This window comes from Salvelinus sp. IW2-2015, unplaced genomic scaffold (genome assembly GCF_002910315.2).
Source record: "Salvelinus sp. IW2-2015 unplaced genomic scaffold, ASM291031v2 Un_scaffold701, whole genome shotgun sequence".
NCBI classification, from domain to species: Eukaryota; Metazoa; Chordata; class Actinopteri; order Salmoniformes; family Salmonidae; genus Salvelinus; species Salvelinus sp. IW2-2015.
Genome location: NW_019942598.1, coordinates 43,623 through 63,693, shown reverse-complemented (window position 1 = coordinate 63,693; position 20,071 = coordinate 43,623). Strand labels below are relative to the sequence as shown.

Sequence of the window (20,071 nt, the reverse complement as noted above, 5' to 3'; positions counted from 1 at the left end):
CAGGAGTGGTAAAGACTGTTGAAGTGTATAATTGTAATACATACATGCAGACACAGCATCATTCACAGAATGGAGTTTGATACAGCTGGTATTGGATATGACAGAAAAAAAACTTGCTAAATAGCAATTTTCGTGAATGAACTTTATGACAAAAAAATATGCACAATCGTTTGACTCTACATTAACTAACATATTCCTCTCAATTGTAATTGTTTTGCTTGACTCGTTATGACGTTATAACTACATGCATATGCTTCCCCCATAATGTTTTGTCAGCCGTCTTTGCTGAAGAAAGTCACCAGGGAGCGGTGTCTCGCGTCAAATTTGTCATTGGAACCACTCGATATGATTGGTCATATAAAAACCTTGGGACCCAAATGCATAATGAGTGCTCTAACTCCCCCTTGTGGTGGTCTGGAGCAATGAAGCCGTGATGCTGGGTAACTCTAACTCCCCCTTGTGGTGGTCTGGGGCAATGAAGCCGTGACGCTGGGTAACTCTAACTCCCCCTTGTGGTGGTCTGGAGCAATGAAGCCGTGACGCTGGCATAGATAATAAACAGCGAATAGCAGCAGTGTATAAAACAAATGGGAGGGTCAATGTAATAGTCCGGTGGCTATTTGATTAGTTACTAATTACTTTCCCGAAGCAGATCCTCTGTTTGGACCACCACCACCAATGGATCGGATCCCAGTTTGCGACCCAAAACAACGGCGCCTGCAGAAGGGGCAGACGGCGCGGTCTTCTGGTCAGGCTCCGTAGATGGGCACATCGCTCACCGCTCCCGAGTATACTACTCGCCAATGTCCAGTCTCTTGACAACAAGGTAGATGAAATTCGAGCAAGGGTTGCCTTCCAGAGAGATATCAGAGATTGTAACATTCTCTGTTACACGGAAACATGGCTCACTCGGGATATGTTATCAGAGTCAGTACAGCCAGCTGGTTTCTTCACGCATCGCACCGACAGAAACAAACATCTCTCTGGTAAGAAGAAGGGCGGGGGTGTATGCCTTATGATAAACGAGACGTGGTGTGATCATAACAACATACAGGAACTTAAGTCCTTTTGTTCACCTGACCTAGAATTCCTTACAATCAAATGCTGACCGCGTTAATTACCAAGAGAATTCTCTTGTATTATAATCACAGCCGTGTATATCCCCCCCAAGCAGACACCTCGACGGCACTGAAAGAACTTCATTGGACTCTATGTAAACTGGAAACCACATATCCTGAGGCTGCATTTATTGTAGCTGGGGATTTTAACAAAGCTAATCTGGAAACAAGGCTCCCTAAATTTTATCAGCATATCAAATGTGCGACCCGGGCTGGCAGCATTCTGGATCATTGCTACTCTAAATTCCGCAACGCATACAAAGCCCTCCCTCGCCCTCCTTTCGGCAAATCTGACCACGACTCCATTTTGTTGCTCCCAGCCTATAGACAGAAACAAAAGCAGGAAATGCCCGTGCTCAGGTCTGTTCAACGCTGGTCCAACAAATCTGATTCCACGCTTCAAGATTGCTTCGATCAAGTGGACTGGGATATGTTCCGGATAACCTCAGACAACAACATTGATGTATACGCTGATTGGGTGAGCGAGTTTATTAGCAAGTGTATCAGTGATGTTGTACCCACGGTGACTATTAAAACCTTCCCCAACCAGAAACCGTGGATTGATGGCAGCATTCACGCAAAACTGAAAGCGCGAACCACTGCTTTTAATCAGGGCAAGGCGACCGGAAACATGACCAAATACAAACAGTGTAGCTATTCTCGACAACCACTGTGATGATTATTTTTTGACCCTGCTGGTCATCTTTGAACATTTTAACATCTTGGCCATGTTCTGTTATAATCTCCACCCGGCACAGCCAGAAGAGGCCTGGCCACCCCTCATAGCCTGGTTCCTCTCTAGGTTTCTTCCTTGGTTCTGGCCTTTCTAGGGAGTTTTTCCTAGCCACCGTGCTCCTACACTTGCATTGCTTGCTGTTTGGGGTTTTAGGCTGGGTTTCTGTACAGCACTTTGAGATATCAGATGATGTAAGAAGGGCTTTATAAATACATTTGATTTGATTTAAAGCAGGATGTCACTCGCTCCGTCAGCTCCTCTTCCGTATGTGCTCAAACAACGACTCCTTCCATGGGCAGAGTACGCCCAGAACTCGTTATGTCACTCGTCCACTGGGTTGACCCCCTTCCAGTGTGTGTCTTGGGTTTTCAGCCGGCCCTGGCTCCGTGGACTCTGGGCCAGACCGAGGCTCCTGCGGTTGATGAGTGGTTCCGCCGTCCATCGTCAAATGGAACAGGCAGACTGCCATCGCAGTGAGACCCCTGTGTTCCACCCTGGGGATTGCGTCTGGCTCTCTACCAGGAACCTCCCACTCCACCTGCCCTGCAAGAAACTGAGCCCCTGGTTTGTGAGGCCGTTCAAGGTTCTCTGGAGGGTCAACGAGTTGACGTATAGAGGAGCCGCGCGTCAGAATGGGGGTCAGTCACTTATACTCCTGCTCCTCCCCTCCGGCGGGCGACGTTGCCGGAACACTAACCACCGGTCCTGGGATTCATCATTACGCACACCTGGCACTCATCATGATTCACACCTGGACTTACCTCCCCTTTATAGGTCCCACTCTTTGTTCATTCCTCGGTTGGTATTATTCCTGTGTTCATGTATTCCGCCTCTGTTATGTTGTCTCGTTACTTGGTTGTTTTATTAAACGTTTCGCCTGCACCTGCTTCTTGATTCACAGCGGCTAAATGTATGGTATTCTCAAATACAAAATACAAGGATCTCGAATCAACAAAATCCTCATATCCATTAGTTTCAACAATTAGCCTAGCTTACTTTCTTACACAAACAATCCATGTTTTGTGTGTTCATAATAGTCATATTTTCAGGTGCAATCATTTTGGACTAATTATTGATGGATATAAATGCAATAAAAAAAGGGTTTTGTAAATCCTGGTGGATTATAGGTAGGATATTGAAAGAAATAGATAGGCCTACATGATATTTGTTAAATTCACAAAAAACATATGTAGTTAGTCATAGAACATCAAAACAGCATTCGGTGGACCAGAGGAAACTGTGCAGCACAAACAGTGCAATTAGCTAACACAGACAAAACATTACCACTAAGAGCCAATACACAGAGCAAGCAATCCAGATATCATTCATTTAAAAAATATTAATTCATTATTCTGAAGTTTTACTGCATTTTAAAGGCAGTGAAATTTTGTAAGGGTATCCTGTATTATTGTGCATGTAACGTTCGTCTTGTGGTGCATGAACGGACCAAGGCGCAGCGGGTGATGAATACATTCTGAATTTATTACAACAAGACGAAAACACTAACAAACACTAGAACAAACTACAAAACAATAAACGAAGTCAACAGACTTGAAACAAATGAACTTACATATAGACGAAGAACGCACGAACAGGAACAGACTACCTAAACGAACGAACAAACGAAACAGTCCCATGTGGATTACACAGACACAGGAACAATCACCCACAAACAAACAGAGAGAACAACCTACCTTAATATGACTCTCAATCAGAGGAAACGTCAAACACCTGCCTCTAATTGAGAGCCATACCAGGCAACCCAAAACCAACATAGAAACAGAAAACATAGACTGCCCACCCAAAACTCACGCCCTGACCAATAAACACATACCAAACAACAGAAAACCGGTCAGGAACGTGACAGTGCATGTTTATCTTACATGCTGGTAGCCTAGAACAAACATTATGGAAGTGAATGTGCACTTTTCAATTGGGTGGACTGTAACTACAAAAAACACTGCCATAGCCTGTAGCAAAAACATTTCTAGAACTGGATATTCTCTAAATTAGGGACCATCTCTGATAGCTATAGTACCGCAGAGACGGTCACAAATTGTAGCTTTTAATGACCTAGAAAATTCGATGACTTGGAGGTGAAATATATATTTCTTTGTTTTTTAGAATTGGTATTTCATCACATGCCGGATAAAAACATCAAATGGCCCTATTCCTGAAAAAGTGAATCGTGCCGGATAAGTTGAAGTGGACTCTGCACAAGTGCCATTAGCCGGAGCCAAGAGTAATATGAACCTGCTGGATTAGGGAAGAGCTCGGCCCGGATGAAGCCCCCCTCCCCCCGAGTCCGAGTCTATGCCAAGCGAAATAGACTCGTGCCCAGTGTGTTGACTGGGTACAGTATGCCACGAGACTCTAACCCGCTACTGGGTACAGTATGCCACGAGACTCTAACCCGCTGCTGGTTACAGTACGCCACGAGACTCTAACCCGCTGCTGGTTACAGTACGCCACGAAGACTCGTAACCCGCTTTACTGTTACAGTACACGCCACGAGACTCAACCCGCTAGCTGGTACAGTACGCCACGAGACTCTAACCGCTACTGGTTACAGTACGCCACGGACTCTAACCTGCTACTGGTTACAGTACGCCACGAGACTCTAACCGCTACTGGGTACAGTACGCCACGAGACTCTAACCCGCTACTGGTACAGTACGCCACGAGACTCTAACCTGCTACTGGTTACAGTACGCCACGAGACTCTAACCCACCTGACTGGTTACAGTACGCCACGAACTCTAACCCGCTACTGGTACAGTACGCCACGAGACTCTAACCCGCTGCTGGTTACAGTACGCACGAACTCTAACCCGCTGCTGGTTACAGTACGCCACGAGACTCTAACCCGCTGCTGGTTACAGACGCCACGAGACTCTAACCTGCTACTGGTTACAGTACGCCACAGGACTCTAACCCGCTACTGGTTACAGTACGCCACGAGACTCTAACCGCTGCTGGTTACAGTACGCCACGAGACTCTAACCCGCTGCTGGGTACAGTACGCCACGAGACTCTAACCCGCTACTGGTTACAGTACGCCACGAGACTCTAACCCGCTACTGGTACAGTACGCCACGAGACTCTAAACCTGCTACTGGTTACAGTACGCCACGAGACTCTAACCCTGCTGGTTACAGTACGCCACGAGACTCTAACCCGCTCTGGTTACAGTACGCCACGAGACTCTAACCCGCTGCTGGTTACAGTACGCCACGAGACTCTTAACCCGCTGCTGGGTACAGTACGCCACGAGACTCTAACCTGCTACTGGTTACAGTACGCCACGAGACCTAACCTGCTACTGGTTACAGTACGCCACGAGACTCTAACCCGCTGCTGGTTACAGTACGCCACGAGACTCTAACCCGCTGCTGGTTACAGTACGCCACGAGACTCTAACCGCCTACTGGTTACAGTACGCCACGAGACTCTAACCCGCTACTGGTTACAGTACGCCACGAGACTCTAACCCGCTGCTGTTACAGTACGCCACGAGACTCTAACCCGCTACTGGTTACAGTACGCCACGAGACTCTAAACCGCTACTGGTTACAGTACGCCACGAGACTCTAACCCGCTACTGGTTACAGTACGCCACGAGACTCTAACCCGCTACTGGTTACAGTACGCCACGAGACTCTAACCCGCTACTGGTACAGTACGCCACGAGACTCTAACCCGCTCTGGTTACAGTACGCCACGAGACTCTAACCCGCTGCTGGTTAGAGTACGCCACGAGACTCTAACCGCTACTGGTTACAGTACGCCACGAGACTCTAACCCGCCACTGGTACAGTACGCCCACGAGACTCTAACCGCTACTGGTTACAGTACGCCACGAGACTCTAACCCGCTGCTGGTTACAGGTACGCCACGAGACTCTAACCCGCTGCTTAGAGTACGCCACGAGACCTAACCCGCTGCTGGTAAGTACGCACGAGACTCTAACCCGCTCTGGTTACAGTACGCCACGAGACTCTAACCGCTACTGGTTACAGTACGCCACGAGACTCTAACCCGCTGCTGGTTACAGTACGCCACGAGACTCTAACCCGCTACTGGGTACAGTACGCCACGAGACTCTAACCCGCTACTGGGTACAGTACGCCACGAGACTCTAACCCGCTACTGGTTACAGTATGCCACGAGACCCTAACCCGCTACTGGGTACAGTATGCCACGAGACCCTAACCCACTACTGGTTACAGTACGCCACGAGACCCTAACCTGCTTTGGAGTGCTCTGCCAACTGTTGTTTGCCAAGTGTGCTACGCTGAATCATGCAAACCCTGCTGGAAAAGAACATTACTCCAATTGTTATAATTCTAATGGTTCTAGTGTCTATTATGCAATGGGTGCATGGCCCACAAACACTATGCTCATGTTTATGTACTGTAAATTGGTTTCTATTAATTAAATAGTATTTAGATAACTGGTCAGTCCTTTAATCAGATTTCAACCAAAAACCAGATATCAACCAAAATAAGACATATTTTTCATGACATCAAAAAGACATCATGAAGAAGTCTTCTTAATCTGGTTGTAATATGGTTATATGACGTACCGACCTGATTTCAACCAGTAAAAGACGTCTTTATCACGTCATATGCCCACTGGGAAGACATACTGCTTGATGCATTGGAACTGTCCACCACATTGCTTTCAACTTGCAACATACCTTGTGTCAATTGAAGCTTATCCTCAATACTGACAAAACTAAACTAATGGTGTTTTCTAAAGCAAGAAATAGATCTCTGAACCTTTCACCTATTACTATCTGCCAGGGCAATGAGATTGAGACTGTAACCTCATATAAATATCTTGGAATATTAATTGATGACGACCTCTCTTTTAAATTGCATATTCAACAATTTACAAAAAAATTGAAGCTGAAGTTGGGATTTTCTTTTAGGAATAAGGCCTGTTTTTCTTTTGAAGCCAGAAGGAGGCTAGTATCAGCTACATTTATGCCTTTACTAGACTATTTTATTTTTATTTGACCTTTATTTAACTAGGCAAGTCAGTTAAGAACAAATTCTTATTTTCAATGACGGCCTAGGATCAGTGGGTTAACTGCCTTGTTCAGGGGCAGAAAGACAGATTTTTACCTTCTTATCTCAGGGAGTCGATCTTGCAACCTTTTGGTTACTAGTCCAACGCTCTAACCACTAAGCACTAGGCTACCTGCCGCCCCAGGTATGGGGATATTGGGGATATTTTATATATGAATGCTTCCGCTCAGTGTTTGAGATCAATTGACACCCTTTACCATGGCGCATTGAGATTTATTTTAAACTGCAAAACCCTTATGTATCACTGCACTTTGTATACCAGGGTTGGCTGGCATTCTCTAGTCACTCATAGGCTCAGTCACTGGTATACTTTTATTTACAAAGCCATTTTGGGTTTACTACCATTTTATTTGGGCATTTTTTTGTTCAGAAATGTGGTGGGTACCCTCTTCATTCGCAGGACTTTATCCTGCTAACTTTTCCAAATGTCTGAACTGAATTTGGTAAAAGGGCTTTTATGTACTCTGCGCCATTGGCTTGGAACGCCTTACAAAATACTTTTAAACTGGAAGAACTTGTTCCGATTTGTGTTTTTAAATCACTGACGAAGGATTTTGAGACTGATTCCTTGACCTGTCAATGTTTTTAATGAGCTGTTTTATGAATTTGTTATACTCTTGTGAATTCTATGTTTTTTTTATTAGATTACTTGTAATTTTTCCTGTTGTCTGTCTGTAATTGTGTAATGACTTGGTGCTGCCTATCTTGGCCAGGACGCTCTTGAAAAGGAGATTTCAAATCACAATGAGTCCTTCCTGGTTAAATAAAGGTTAAATAAATAAATTAATTGTAGCCTACACAGCAAACTACTCTATTGCAGGGGTGAGTTCTGACTCCTAATAATATCTTCCTTTTCTGAAGTGTACACTTTTGCCATCCTTTATATCAAGAGCTTGGACCATAGGCTTGGCCATACTGTACAGTAATTCCACGTGATACACAACATTTACCGCTAGATGACACCAGAGATGTTGAAAAATTATCCAACGTAAATCTAGGCCTATAATACTGTATGCTCCTTTCATTGGCTCATTGGAGAGTGTGTTAACGCAGATTGCAAAGCACATTTTAGATAAATAACTATTTTCCCATGTATTTAATTGAACACTTTTACATTTAGTAAACACATTTTGTACATTTATGTTCATATTGAAACGATCCAAAATAATGGTATCTTTTTTTCTTTCAACAGCAAAAACAACATTTCCAGTTGCCACACAAAGTGTCGAGCCCTTTTTACAAGTCTCCTTGCATCCCTTACCGTCCTGATTGGCTGACGCTGCGGTGAGGTCATCACAAGAGTGGTGCCAGTGTTTTTGACATTCGGATAACTTTCTCACTGTCCGACGGCTGTTGGGATGTACAGTATATGTGCCAAACCAAAGCATTTTCGCAATTCCAACAATTAAACCACGTTTTTATAATTGGACGCGTACTGTAGGTCTCGTTTCCTCTTTCAGTCGAAAACGTTGTGTTTCACCATCCACCGGATAAACTTATTTTCGTCAACCTGCAGTTTTTGGATCATTCATCATTCACTAGTGAGGACCATTCAACTGTGAGGAGCGAAACATTGAACGGACCCATGAGCCCGAATAGGACGAAAACCCTCGCATAGAATAGGTATGTTTTGCATTCATTATTTTGTTCCTTGGTGTGTAGCCTATTGGGCGATATCGGGTCTATCTAGCCTGCAGTGTACGGTTGTATTAAACATAATATAGTGTTTAGTTGAACATGTTCGAACAATCCTGATAAGAACCTAATTTTTTTTTAAAAAGTTCTTCTGATTTTAAGAAGCCCATCTTTTATAAAGGCCATCTTTTTTTCTGATTTAAAAGATGCTCTGCTTTTCAATTAGGTTACTTATACATTATACAACGTAAGATGGTGTAGGCCTACCATCAATAAGCATCAACTCAAGGAGAGTTGATTGATCTCATATTCATGTATTTGAATTAGATGTATCATGTTTTGCAATAATCTTGCCACTTAGCATGAGTGACAGGTCTTAACAAGTGTTGTTTTGGTGCTGCGTTCTGAATGGTGCGCTGCGACGCGGTGATACGAGACAAGCATCGGCAACTATTTCAGTGTGTGTTCACGAAGGTAAATAGTAAATGAGTTTAGAATCATTGTGGTTCTGCGTTATCCCGTAGTTCCTCGTGTATTGAGCAGCAGCTGGACGTTTGCTATTTATGAGGTCAGGTAGTTTAGCCAAATATTATACATAGGGTCCTCTTTTTCATCACTGTAAGTGTGAGTGTGACCGCCGGTGTCAGGGTTCGACCCAGCATCTCCTGTGCGCCAGCACATTACCCATTACCCGGCATTGACTTGGGGTGCCAATGCCACTGTTCAGGTCACAGGCAAGGTTGCCCATTATGTGCTCTGGGATTTCTAATGTTAATTTGCAACTTCTGAGTGAGCTTGATATTGAATTGTGTGTCTTGATACTAGTAGCTTGCACAAGGCCTTTATCCACATTTTGTTACATTATAGCCGTATTCTAATATTGATTACATTGTTTTTTCCCCTCATCAATCTACACACAATAGCCCATAATGACAATGCAAAAAATAGTTTTTTAAATTTTTTGTAAATGTATTAAAAATAAACAACTGAAATATAACATTTACATAAGTATTCAGACCCTTTACTCAGTACTTTGTTGAAGCACCGTTGGCAGCGATTACATCCTCGAGTCTTCTTGGGTATGACGCTACATGCTTGGCACACCAGTATTTGGGGAGTTTCTCCCATTCTTCTCTGCAGATCCTCTCAAGCTCTGTCAGGTTGGATGGGGAGCGTTGCTGCACAGCTGTTTTCAGGTCTCTCCTGAGATGTTCGATTGGGTTCAAGTCTCTGGCTGGGCCACTCAAGGACATTCAGAGACATGTCCCGAAGCTGTGTTGTCTTGGCTGTGTGCTTAGGGTTGTTGTCCTGTTGGAAGGTGAACCTTCACCCCAGTCTGAGGTCCTGAATGCTCTGGAGCAGGTTTTCATCAAGGATCTCTCTGTACTTTGCTCTGTTCACCTTTGCCTTGATCCTGACTAGTCTCCCAGTCCCTGCCGCTGAAAAACCTCCCCACAGCATGATGCTGCCACCATCATGCTTCACCGTAGGGATTGTGCCAGGTTTCCTCCAGACATGACGCTTGGCATTCAGGCCAAAGAGTTCAGTCTTGGTTTCATCAGGCCAAAGAATCTTGTTTCTCATGGTCTGAGAGTCCTTTAGGTGTCGTTTGGAAAACTCCAAGCAGGCTGTCATGTGCCTTTTACTGAGGAGTGGCTTCTGTCTGGCCACTCTACCATAAAGGCCCAATTAGTAGAGTGCTGCAGAGATGGTTGTCCTTCTGGAAGGTTCTCCCATCTCTACAGAGGATCTCTAGAGCTCTGTCACAGTGACCATCGGGTTCTTGGTCACCTCCCTGACCAAGGCCCTTCTCCCCTGAATGCTCACTTTGGCCAGGCGGCCAGCTCTAGGATGAGTCTTGGGGGTTCCAAACTTCTTCTATTTAAGAATGATGGAGGCCACTGTGTTCTTGGGTACCTTCAATGCTGCAGAAATGTTTTGGTACCCTACCCCAGATCTGTGCCTAGACACAATCCTGTCTCTGAGCTCTACTGACAATTCCTTTGACCTCATGGCTTGGTTTTTGCTCTGACATGCACTGTAAACTGTGGGACCTTTATATAGACAGGTGTGTGCCTTTGCAAATCATGTCCAATCAATTAAATTAACCACAGGTGGACTCCTATTAAGTTGTAGAAACATCTCAAGGATGATCAATTGAAACAGGGATGCACCTGAGCTCAATTTTGAGTCACATAGCAAAGGGTCTGAATACTTATCTAAATAAGATATTTCAGTTTTTTACATTTAATACATTTGCAAAAATGTCTAAAAACCTGTTTTGTCTTTGTTATTATGTGGTGTTTTGTGTGGATTGCTGAGGATATTTTATTTATTTAATCCATTTTAGAATAAGGCTGTAACGTAGCAAAATGTGGAAAAGTGAAGGGGTCTGAATACTTTCAGAAGGCACTGTATGTAAACTGAGTGTACCAAAACATTAGGAACACCTGCTCTTTACATGACATACACTGACCAGGGGAATCCAGGTAAAAGCTATGATCCATTATTGATGTCACCTTGATAATTGAGACATGGATTGTGTCTGTCATTCAGAGGGTGAATGCGCAAGACAAAATATTGAACGAACTGCATTGGAACGGGGTTTGGTAGTAGGTGCCAGGCGCACCGGTTTGAGTGTCGATAACTGCTACACTGCTGTTTTTTTTACGCTCAACAGTTTCCCGTGTGTATCAAGAATGGTCCACCATCCAAATGACATCCAGCCAACTTGACACAACTGTGGGAAGCATTGGAGTCAACATGGGCCAGCATCCCTGTGGAATGCTTTCAAAACCTTGTAGAGTCCATGCCCCGACGAATTGAGGCTGTTCTGAGGGCAAAAGGGGGTGCAACTCAATATTAGGAAGATGTTCCTAATGTTTTGTACACGGCAGGGTATGTTGGCGCTTGTGCACACATCTGCATGTGTTTCATGGGACCTGAGTTTCCCCTGTTACACGTGCATGTGTCTCTCTGCCCATATTCTATTCTTAGTGTGTGTGTGTGTGTGTGTGTGTGTGTGTGTGTGTGTGTGTGTGTGTGTGTGTGTGTGTGTGTGTGTGTGTGTTTGTGTGTGTGTGTGTGTGTGTGTGTGTGTGTGTGTGTGTGTGCTGTGTGTGTGTGTGTGTGTGTGTTTGAGTGCCTTAAAATGCCTTTGTCACATCATCCATCCCCCGTCATCTTTTCAAAGAGAGACAGACTCTGAATAGAAAGCTTCCAATGAGTTAACAAGAAGAATGTGTGTACCAAACCATTGAATTAAGCCCATGCCAGTAAGTGCCACAGGGCGGAACTATTTTAGTTGGAGAAATCTTGCTGCCTAGTGTCCCGGGGGCAGTGACGAGCGGAGCGCGAGGCTCCTGCAGTATGGTGATCATTGTCTCGCTGCCACAGTCATGTGACCTGCTGTGAATGGAAGAAAAGGGCACAAAGTGTCCAGAGAGAGACTCACACTGGTATACGATGATGTTACACTGTTTTATACCAAAGCATTGTTGAATATTAGTTTCTGATTGGCTAGGAGGGCATTCTAGAATGGACATTAAATCCAGATAACGGGACAGTTCATTACATACGCTCTTTCATGTAAAAAGATGAGAGAGATGACCACAAGTGTAAACTTGGGTCAAATATTGACTATGTCAGGTGAATAGACAGTGGAGAAGAGTGTCAGCATCTAGACTAGAACATGACAGTTTGGCCAAGCTATAGTTGTGTGGTGTGTTGATTATCGCTTTCTTGTGTAGTATGTGACAAACAGGGGTTCGAAACTGTGGTTCCTGCATGCCATAAGACTGTGTTAGCCTGCTGAGTTAAATCTTACCCACTGGGTAAAAAATGGTTTTCTTCTTTTTATTTTTTTTAAATCACCCAACTTTTAACCTAAATCCAATGACACTTTGAACTTTTTTGTTGTTGATTTCACGTTGAATTCACGTTAATTGACAACTCAACCAAATGTATGTCAAAACTAGACTTTGAACTGACGTCTGTGCCCAGTGGGTAGGCATTATCTTAGGGAGCCAACGCCAAGTCTTCAAGGCTAAATCAAGGTTGCTCCACTTACTCCCTAACACTGCTAGTAAAGAACAGAAGTACAGGCCGTTGCTAACACAGTTAGTCTACCAATAAGTTGAATGGGGGTGGGTGCGGGAAAGAAAGTCCGGAGCATGATCATAGTAGGCTAATCCGTTTACCACGACTGTGTCATTATGATAATATAACAAGCTCAGTTTGTTTTTGGGAGTGGCAAGCTCCTCCAGCTGCTAGCAATAAAAACAACATTATTCCTTTTTATAATGAAAGGGTTCAGCCATGGACACAGACTCCCTGGGACAGATAAAAATAAGCAAGGCTGTTACAGATGCTTCCACATTGTTGCTGGTTTCCTTTTCTTATTTGTGTAAAATCCTCGCTAGCTATATTCTTCTCTCCAAACTTGATGATGTATGTAAAACATACATTTATGATACAGAGATTGGACACAATCAGGAATAGGAAGATCATGAGATTTGGTCAGAGTGATATTCAATGTTACTGCGGTACAATGAGTGATACATTCAATACACAGTATGGTGTATTTCATGGTTCCAAAGAGCCTAAGGCTGGAAATTCAATCAATTACATGCTGTGAAATCCACAATGTGAAATACCAGATTGTTATGCATCATAGTGTGGAAAATATTGAGAAAATGTTTACCGGGTGTCATAAAACAAAACAAAGATGTTCTATATGAAATGGTGTGATTTTGCAGTACAGAAAAGTGACGTTTTCCACATTACAGGTTTGATTAAATACCAGCCTCTGCACTCTAACATTAGAGTTGTAATAATTCATGAATAATGAAATTTAAATGAATGTGAGATATTTGGAAGAGAGAACAGAGTGTAAGGGGAGGACAAATGGAGATGTGCCGTGATTGACAGGGACACATGTCCGTGTTTACTGGACGGCTATAAGAAGGGGGCGGAAGTTCTTTGGCCTCACAAAGAAATAAATGTGAGGGAGCCCACCCTAGTTACTCCTAAAGCGCTCTTTCATTTTTCTGAGACAGAATCATTCTGGACCTGTCAACTTAACATACTCTTATTCTTAAGGGAGGGGGAAGTTCTGGGTGCTCCTAACGGTGTCTCTAAGGGGCAAAGTACTGTCGCTTTTCATCAAGAATGTATTTCTACTACCTTGAAACTCACCTTTTGAGTTGAACTGAGCTCATATTTGATAAAGCCCAATCCCTCTCCACTATAACAAAACTTATTTGGTTGTTTGTTTACAACTCCAATCTAGTATTGCAGGATGGACTTATCCATCCCCTTTCTCCATTGTCTTTACAGCATTATTACAATGGCATGACAAATCTCAGTAGACATGCAGAGCTAGACTGCCTGCCTCAATGTCTACCACTTCCAAAAATCTACAACAATTGTTGACAAAGCCGACTGTAAAATGAACCCGTCTTTCATAGTCTTAGTTACCTTTACAAATCCAAACCAAAGTTGCAACAAAGAAAAATTCTCATGGTATATTCATGCGAGGATGTGTACTCTATATAATTTTTTATATATAAACAGGATACAGGATTAATATCATGTTTATTACAGGTCAGCTGTTTGTTTCTTCCCGGGTGGTACTGTATTACATATCTGAATTGAACGATATAGATGCAAATGTATTGTATAGTAGATCACATAGTAACATACTCAGTCTGCAATTGGATTTAGATCCGAGTCTGTTTTGCACTCGGCAGTGATCTGCTGGTGGCAGGTAGCCTAGCGGTTAGATGTTGGGCCAATATCCCCAAGGTTGCTAGTTTGAATCCTCGAGCTGAGAAGGTGAAAAATCAGTCGATGTGCCCTTGAGCAAGGCACTTAACCCTAATTGCTCCTGTAAATCACTCTGGATAAGAAGGAAGAAACCTAGAGGAAACCATCTTAAAGGGAAAGCATATCCCGGCTATCTTCTTGGTTTCACCCATGTTCTAGCTAGCTAACGTTGGATTCACCCATGTTTTAATCCAGCTAAATTTGGTTTTGTCCATGTTCTAGCTAAACTTAGTCTCACCCATGTTCTAGCTAGTTTAAGTTGATTTCACCCATGTTATAGCTAGCTAAACTTATTTTTGCCATGTTCTAGCTAGCTAACGTTGGTTTCACTCATGTTCTAATCCAGCTAAATTTGGTTTTGCCCATAAACATGGCTAAATGGATGTGGATGGCATGAAGAGGTAGCCTATCCCCATCACATTCACAGTTCACTCTCTAGAGGAAGTATCACAGACGTAGACCCAGCAAATGTAATCTACACTTTATTTGAGCAAGTTCTGATAATTGGAAATTCTTCTCTTATGACAACATTACTTTTCTCTAAAAGTCAAAGAGGGCACACGCTTAACTTCAAAGAGCATTGCAGACCTCTGCATTAGATATCAGGGTACAGAGCCAACCCTTAAACCCTAGAAGGGACAGATTATTCAATCAAGAATCATACTGCTATACAGTATGTTTTCAGATTAAGTGTCTATTTGAGATCAGTCTTGTTAAAGACGCTCTAACATTGTTGGCAGCAGTAGTACAATTTGATCCTAAGTCCCAAATTTGGCAGCTTGATCAGCGTAACAGAGGTCAATTGCCGGGCAACAGGGATAATTGTACAGTGGAACTATTGCATGAAGGGCTGAATCAAGTGAGCTGTTTTCAGGTTCAAGGGCTCAACGATACCCAGGATTTGAAACCAGGTTGCACGTTTTGTCACAATATTGTTTTGAACGTTAATTTTAGGACTGATGCCCAACGGAACATTCTACTCAATGCATTCCCAATGGGCGTTGATGAAGAGTTCATCTAAAGTGCATTACTGTGGCTTGGAAACGATGACATTTAAAAAAGAGGCAAATAATTAGTAGGAAAACCTTTTGTCATCATTGTGATGTCACCAGATTGACTTTAGATGCAGTATAACTTTAGCATTGCTAGATATTTTAGATATGCTAGATATTTTTTATGAACTTCACTACCTAATGGCAACATTGCCATCTCTCTAAAGTAAACTTGCCCTGCATCATAAGGATGGCAAAGTTGTTTCCTACTAATTATTTGCCTACTTTAGTAATCATATTTCCAAGCCACTAAAGTGTAATTTAGACAAAACAGTCATTAGCCCCCGTTCAGAAAGACTGGGCATTAGTCATCAGTCAGGCATCAACATGGCTGCGGTGTCAGTAGAATGTCGATAACAATGGCAACGACGCGACCGAGTGATGGAGGAGCCAACCATTAGCATACTTTCCCTAATGCACATCTTTTTTAACTACACAATGGCATAATATTCTATAATACAATTTGTTATAAGATAACATCGTTTTGGCGTTATGACTAAGGCTTTCACGGTTGGCGCCGACCAACATATCCCTTTGATATCCCTCTCTGCTGTTTGGGTCTGGGTCCTCAGAGCAGCAAAGTGTGTAACTCTATATTTCCACTCCAGGCCTCTCGTATCCAAGTCCACTGCCTGGGAGCCGCCATAAACGGGCGACTTTACTGTAATTTCCTGCTCTCTTGTCTCCGGTGGCGGTCACACTTCCCTTCCTTACTGTCTGACCCTCCTCATCCCCTGATGTCTGACTGTCTGGAACCAATGACCTCCATGGGTTCTAATCCCACTTCTGATTATGAAAACTAGAGCGTTAGGTGAAATGAGAAGCGGACACTGGCCAGACCTGGGCTCAAGTAGTATTTAAAGTCTTTCAAATACTTTGCGCATTTGCTCAAGTCGGCCTGGAGTACCGGATAGGCGGGGCTGGACAGTTTTGAGACAGGAAAGCTCAATCAAGCACAGCTAACGCAGGTGGGGTATGAAATGGACCAAGTTACCTTTTTAGGGTTATGGGATGAGCAAAAATGCTGTATCCTCTCAACATCTGTCAACATACATGTTTATGAGTATATCCTAATGTTTTTTGTTTCCCCACACACATTTGACCATTAGTGGAATCCCCCTTTAAAGTGTAATGCTTTATGGGGTTGTGTGAGCCTATGTGTTGTGCAGGGATCACTTGGCATTTAAAACATTTATTTATTTATTTAACCTTTATTTAACTAGGCAAGTCAGTTAAGAACAAATTCTTATTTACAACGACATCCTACCAAAAGGCAAAAGGCTTCCTGCTGGGATTGGATTAAAAATACAAATATAAATCAAATATAAATATAGGACAAAACACACATCACGACAAGAGAGACAACACAACACTACATAAAGAGAGACCTAAGTCAACAACATAGCAAGGCAGCAACACATGACAACATAGCAAGGCAGCAACACATGACAACACAGCATGGTAGCAACACAACATGAGAACAACATGGTAGCACCGCAACTTGGTAGCAGCACAAAACATGGTACAAACATTATTGGGCACAGACAACAGCACAAAGGGCAAGAAGGTAGAGACAACAATACATCTCGCAAAGCAGCCACAACTGTCAGTAAGAGTGTCCATGATTGAGTCTTTGAATGAAGAGATTGAGATAAAACTGCCCAGTTTGAGTGTTTGTTGCAGCTCGTTCCAGTCGCTAGCTGCAGCGAACTGAAAAGAGGAGCGACCCAGGGATGTGTGTGCTTTGGGGACCTTTAACAGAATGTGACTGGCAGAACGGGTGTATTATGTGGAGGATGAGGGTTGCAGTAGATATCTCAGATAGGGGAATTGTACAGCTTTTCTGAATGCACCACCTGTCCCAATAAACAGTAGCAAGGGGCTGCTTAGAGAAGGACCATTTGAACACAGATGCTTTGGAGACATTAGTGAGCATGATAAGTGGCAACCGACACACACACACACACACACACACACACACCACACACACACACACACACACACACACACACACACACACCACACACACACCACACCAACACACACACACACACACACACCACACACACACACACACAACACACACACACACACGGACAGACGTGCATGCACACACACACACACACACACAACACCTGCACATGCATAGGTACGCACGCAGACACACACAACACACACACACACACACACACACACACACACACACACACACCACACACACACACACACACACACACCACACACACACACACACACACACACACACACACACACACACACACACACACTCTTAATTAGGTTGTGCCTCTCACTGCTTGTGCCTGGTACTTCACTGAACAGTGTCTTACAGTAGTTCACATAGAGTAGTTGACATTTTCTAGACATTTGTTTAGTTCTGTTATTTAGCTAAGTGGTTACCAATGTATTTCCTGATGTGAAGTGAAATAGAATTTTCCCCAATTCTGCTCTACATCTTCTATAGCAAGTACATTGAACCCAGTGATGTAGTGGAGGGTAAAGTTTACCGACCTTTTGGGAAAAAATGCATTGAAAGTATAGCGAACGTAATTTTTTGCACCGCGACTGCCGATCAAAGTTTACCCACCAATTTTTCTAGCACTACATTACTGATTGAAACGCCATGGCATTAGATAGTAAAGTTGGGCGGTATGCAGATTTCCATATCTTCATACAGTTCCTGTACCATACCGGGGTATACGGTATTACCGGCAGAGGGGCAATTTTTTTTAATGATTTCTTATGCTAACAAATGCTAACAAAATACTAGCGAATTCCCTTAGCTGACGCTAGCTATATGTTAATAAACGCAAGCAAACATAAACCAAATGCAAGGACAGACAACCCGGCTCATAAAGTTATACATCTATCTCAAAAGGCTACTCACACTTGATCCAGAAGGGGATTGATTGTCTTTGCTGTAACCAAGCAGCTTGATATTGCAAGCTCGACACCTAACGTTATAGCTAGCAAGTTAGCAAACCAAAATGCATAGCTGGAGCTCTGAGCTGGAGAAGATGTATTTGGCACATCTTAGACAGTTAACTTATAGTTATACGATATTTAGCTGGCAAACATTTGTTGCGAATTCCATGTGTAACTTGATCACCTCTGTTGTGCTGCTCAACATTGGATCGTCACGTCACGTTTGCTCCATGTGCTCTTTGTAAACGAACATACAATGTGACTGGCTCAATCACATTTTTTGGGGACGGTATTGAAAAGCATACTGTCAGTACTTCAAAATACCCTTTCATCCGGTGTATACGGTATACCGCCCAAGCCTATTAGGTAGGGAGATAAGTAGTTGGTAGAGGACTAGACTCATTATGGGACCCCATACTGGTGCAGTTTCCCAGGCAAAGTGTGTTTAAAAGAAAGGCAGGTTGTCCTGGTATACAGCTGTGGGTCAGGTGAAAGGCAGACAACACACTACAGACGACAAGAGACACAGCAGCTGTGTTTGTTCTGTGTTCTTTCTTCACTCTCTCTGTCTCACTGTCTGAGTCTCTCCGTACTCTCTCTCTCCTCTCTCTCTCTCTCTCTCTCTTCTCTCTCTCCTCTCTCTCTCTCTCCTCTCTCTCTCTCTCATTCAATTCAAAAGGGCTTTAGTGCATGGAAACATGTGTTAACATTGTCAAAGCAAGTGAGGTAGATAATATACAAAAGTGAAATAAACAATCAAAATTAACAGTAAACATACACACCACAGAAGTTTCAAAACAATAAAGACAATTCAAATGTCATATTATGTATATATACAGTGTTATAAAACAATGTACAAATGGTTAAAAGTACACAAGGGAAAATAAATAAGCTATATTATTTTTTACAATGTGTTTGTTCTTCATTGGTTGCCTTTTCTTGTGGCAACAGGTACACAAATCTTGCTGCTGTAATGGCACACTGTGGAATTTCACCCAGTAGATATGGGAGTTATCAAAATTGGGTTTGTTTCGAATTCTTTTGTGGATCTGTGTAATCTGAGGGAAATATGTGTCTCTAATATGGTCATACATTGGGCAGGAGGTTAGGAAGTGCAGCTCAGTTCCACCTCATTTTGTGGGCAGTGTGCCTGTCTCTCTTGAACCATGTCTTCCTACGGCGCCTTTCTCAATAGCAAGGCTATGCTCACTGCACACATAGTCAAAGCTTTCCTTAAGTTTGGGTCAGTCACAGTGGTCAGGTATTCTCTGCACTGTGTACTCTCTGTTTAGGCCAAATAGCATTCTAGTTTGCTCTGTTTTTTTGTTAATTCTCTGTCAATTATCTGTTTTTCATGATTTGCTTGGTCTGTAATTGCTGCTGTCCTGGGCTTTGTGGGGTGTGGTTGTGTTTTGTGAACAGAGCCCAGACCAGGGCTTGCTTAGGGGACTCTTCTCCAGGTTAATCTCTCTGTAGGTGATGGCTTTGTTATGGAAGGTTTGGGAATCGCTCCTTTTAGTGGTTGTAGAATTTAACGCGCTCTTTTCTGGATTTTGATAATTAGTGGGTATCGGCCTAATTCTGCTCTGCAATTATTTGGTGTTCTACGTTGTACACTGAGGATATTTTTGCAGAATTCTGCATGCAGAGTCTCAATGTTGTGTTTGT

At 43.2% G+C, this 20,071-nt stretch overlaps 1 long non-coding RNA gene across 1 annotated transcript in view; it reads left to right on the top strand.

The window, feature by feature from the left end:
* Nucleotides 1–8,438: 8,438 nt before the first annotated feature.
* Nucleotides 8,439–20,071, top strand: part of LOC112068766 (uncharacterized) — a 35,567-nt gene continuing 23,934 nt past the window's right edge. The window contains exon 1 of the long non-coding RNA XR_002893622.2: nt 8,439–8,570. This is a non-coding gene — a long non-coding RNA (uncharacterized lncRNA). The remainder of the gene's footprint in view (nt 8,571–20,071) is intronic.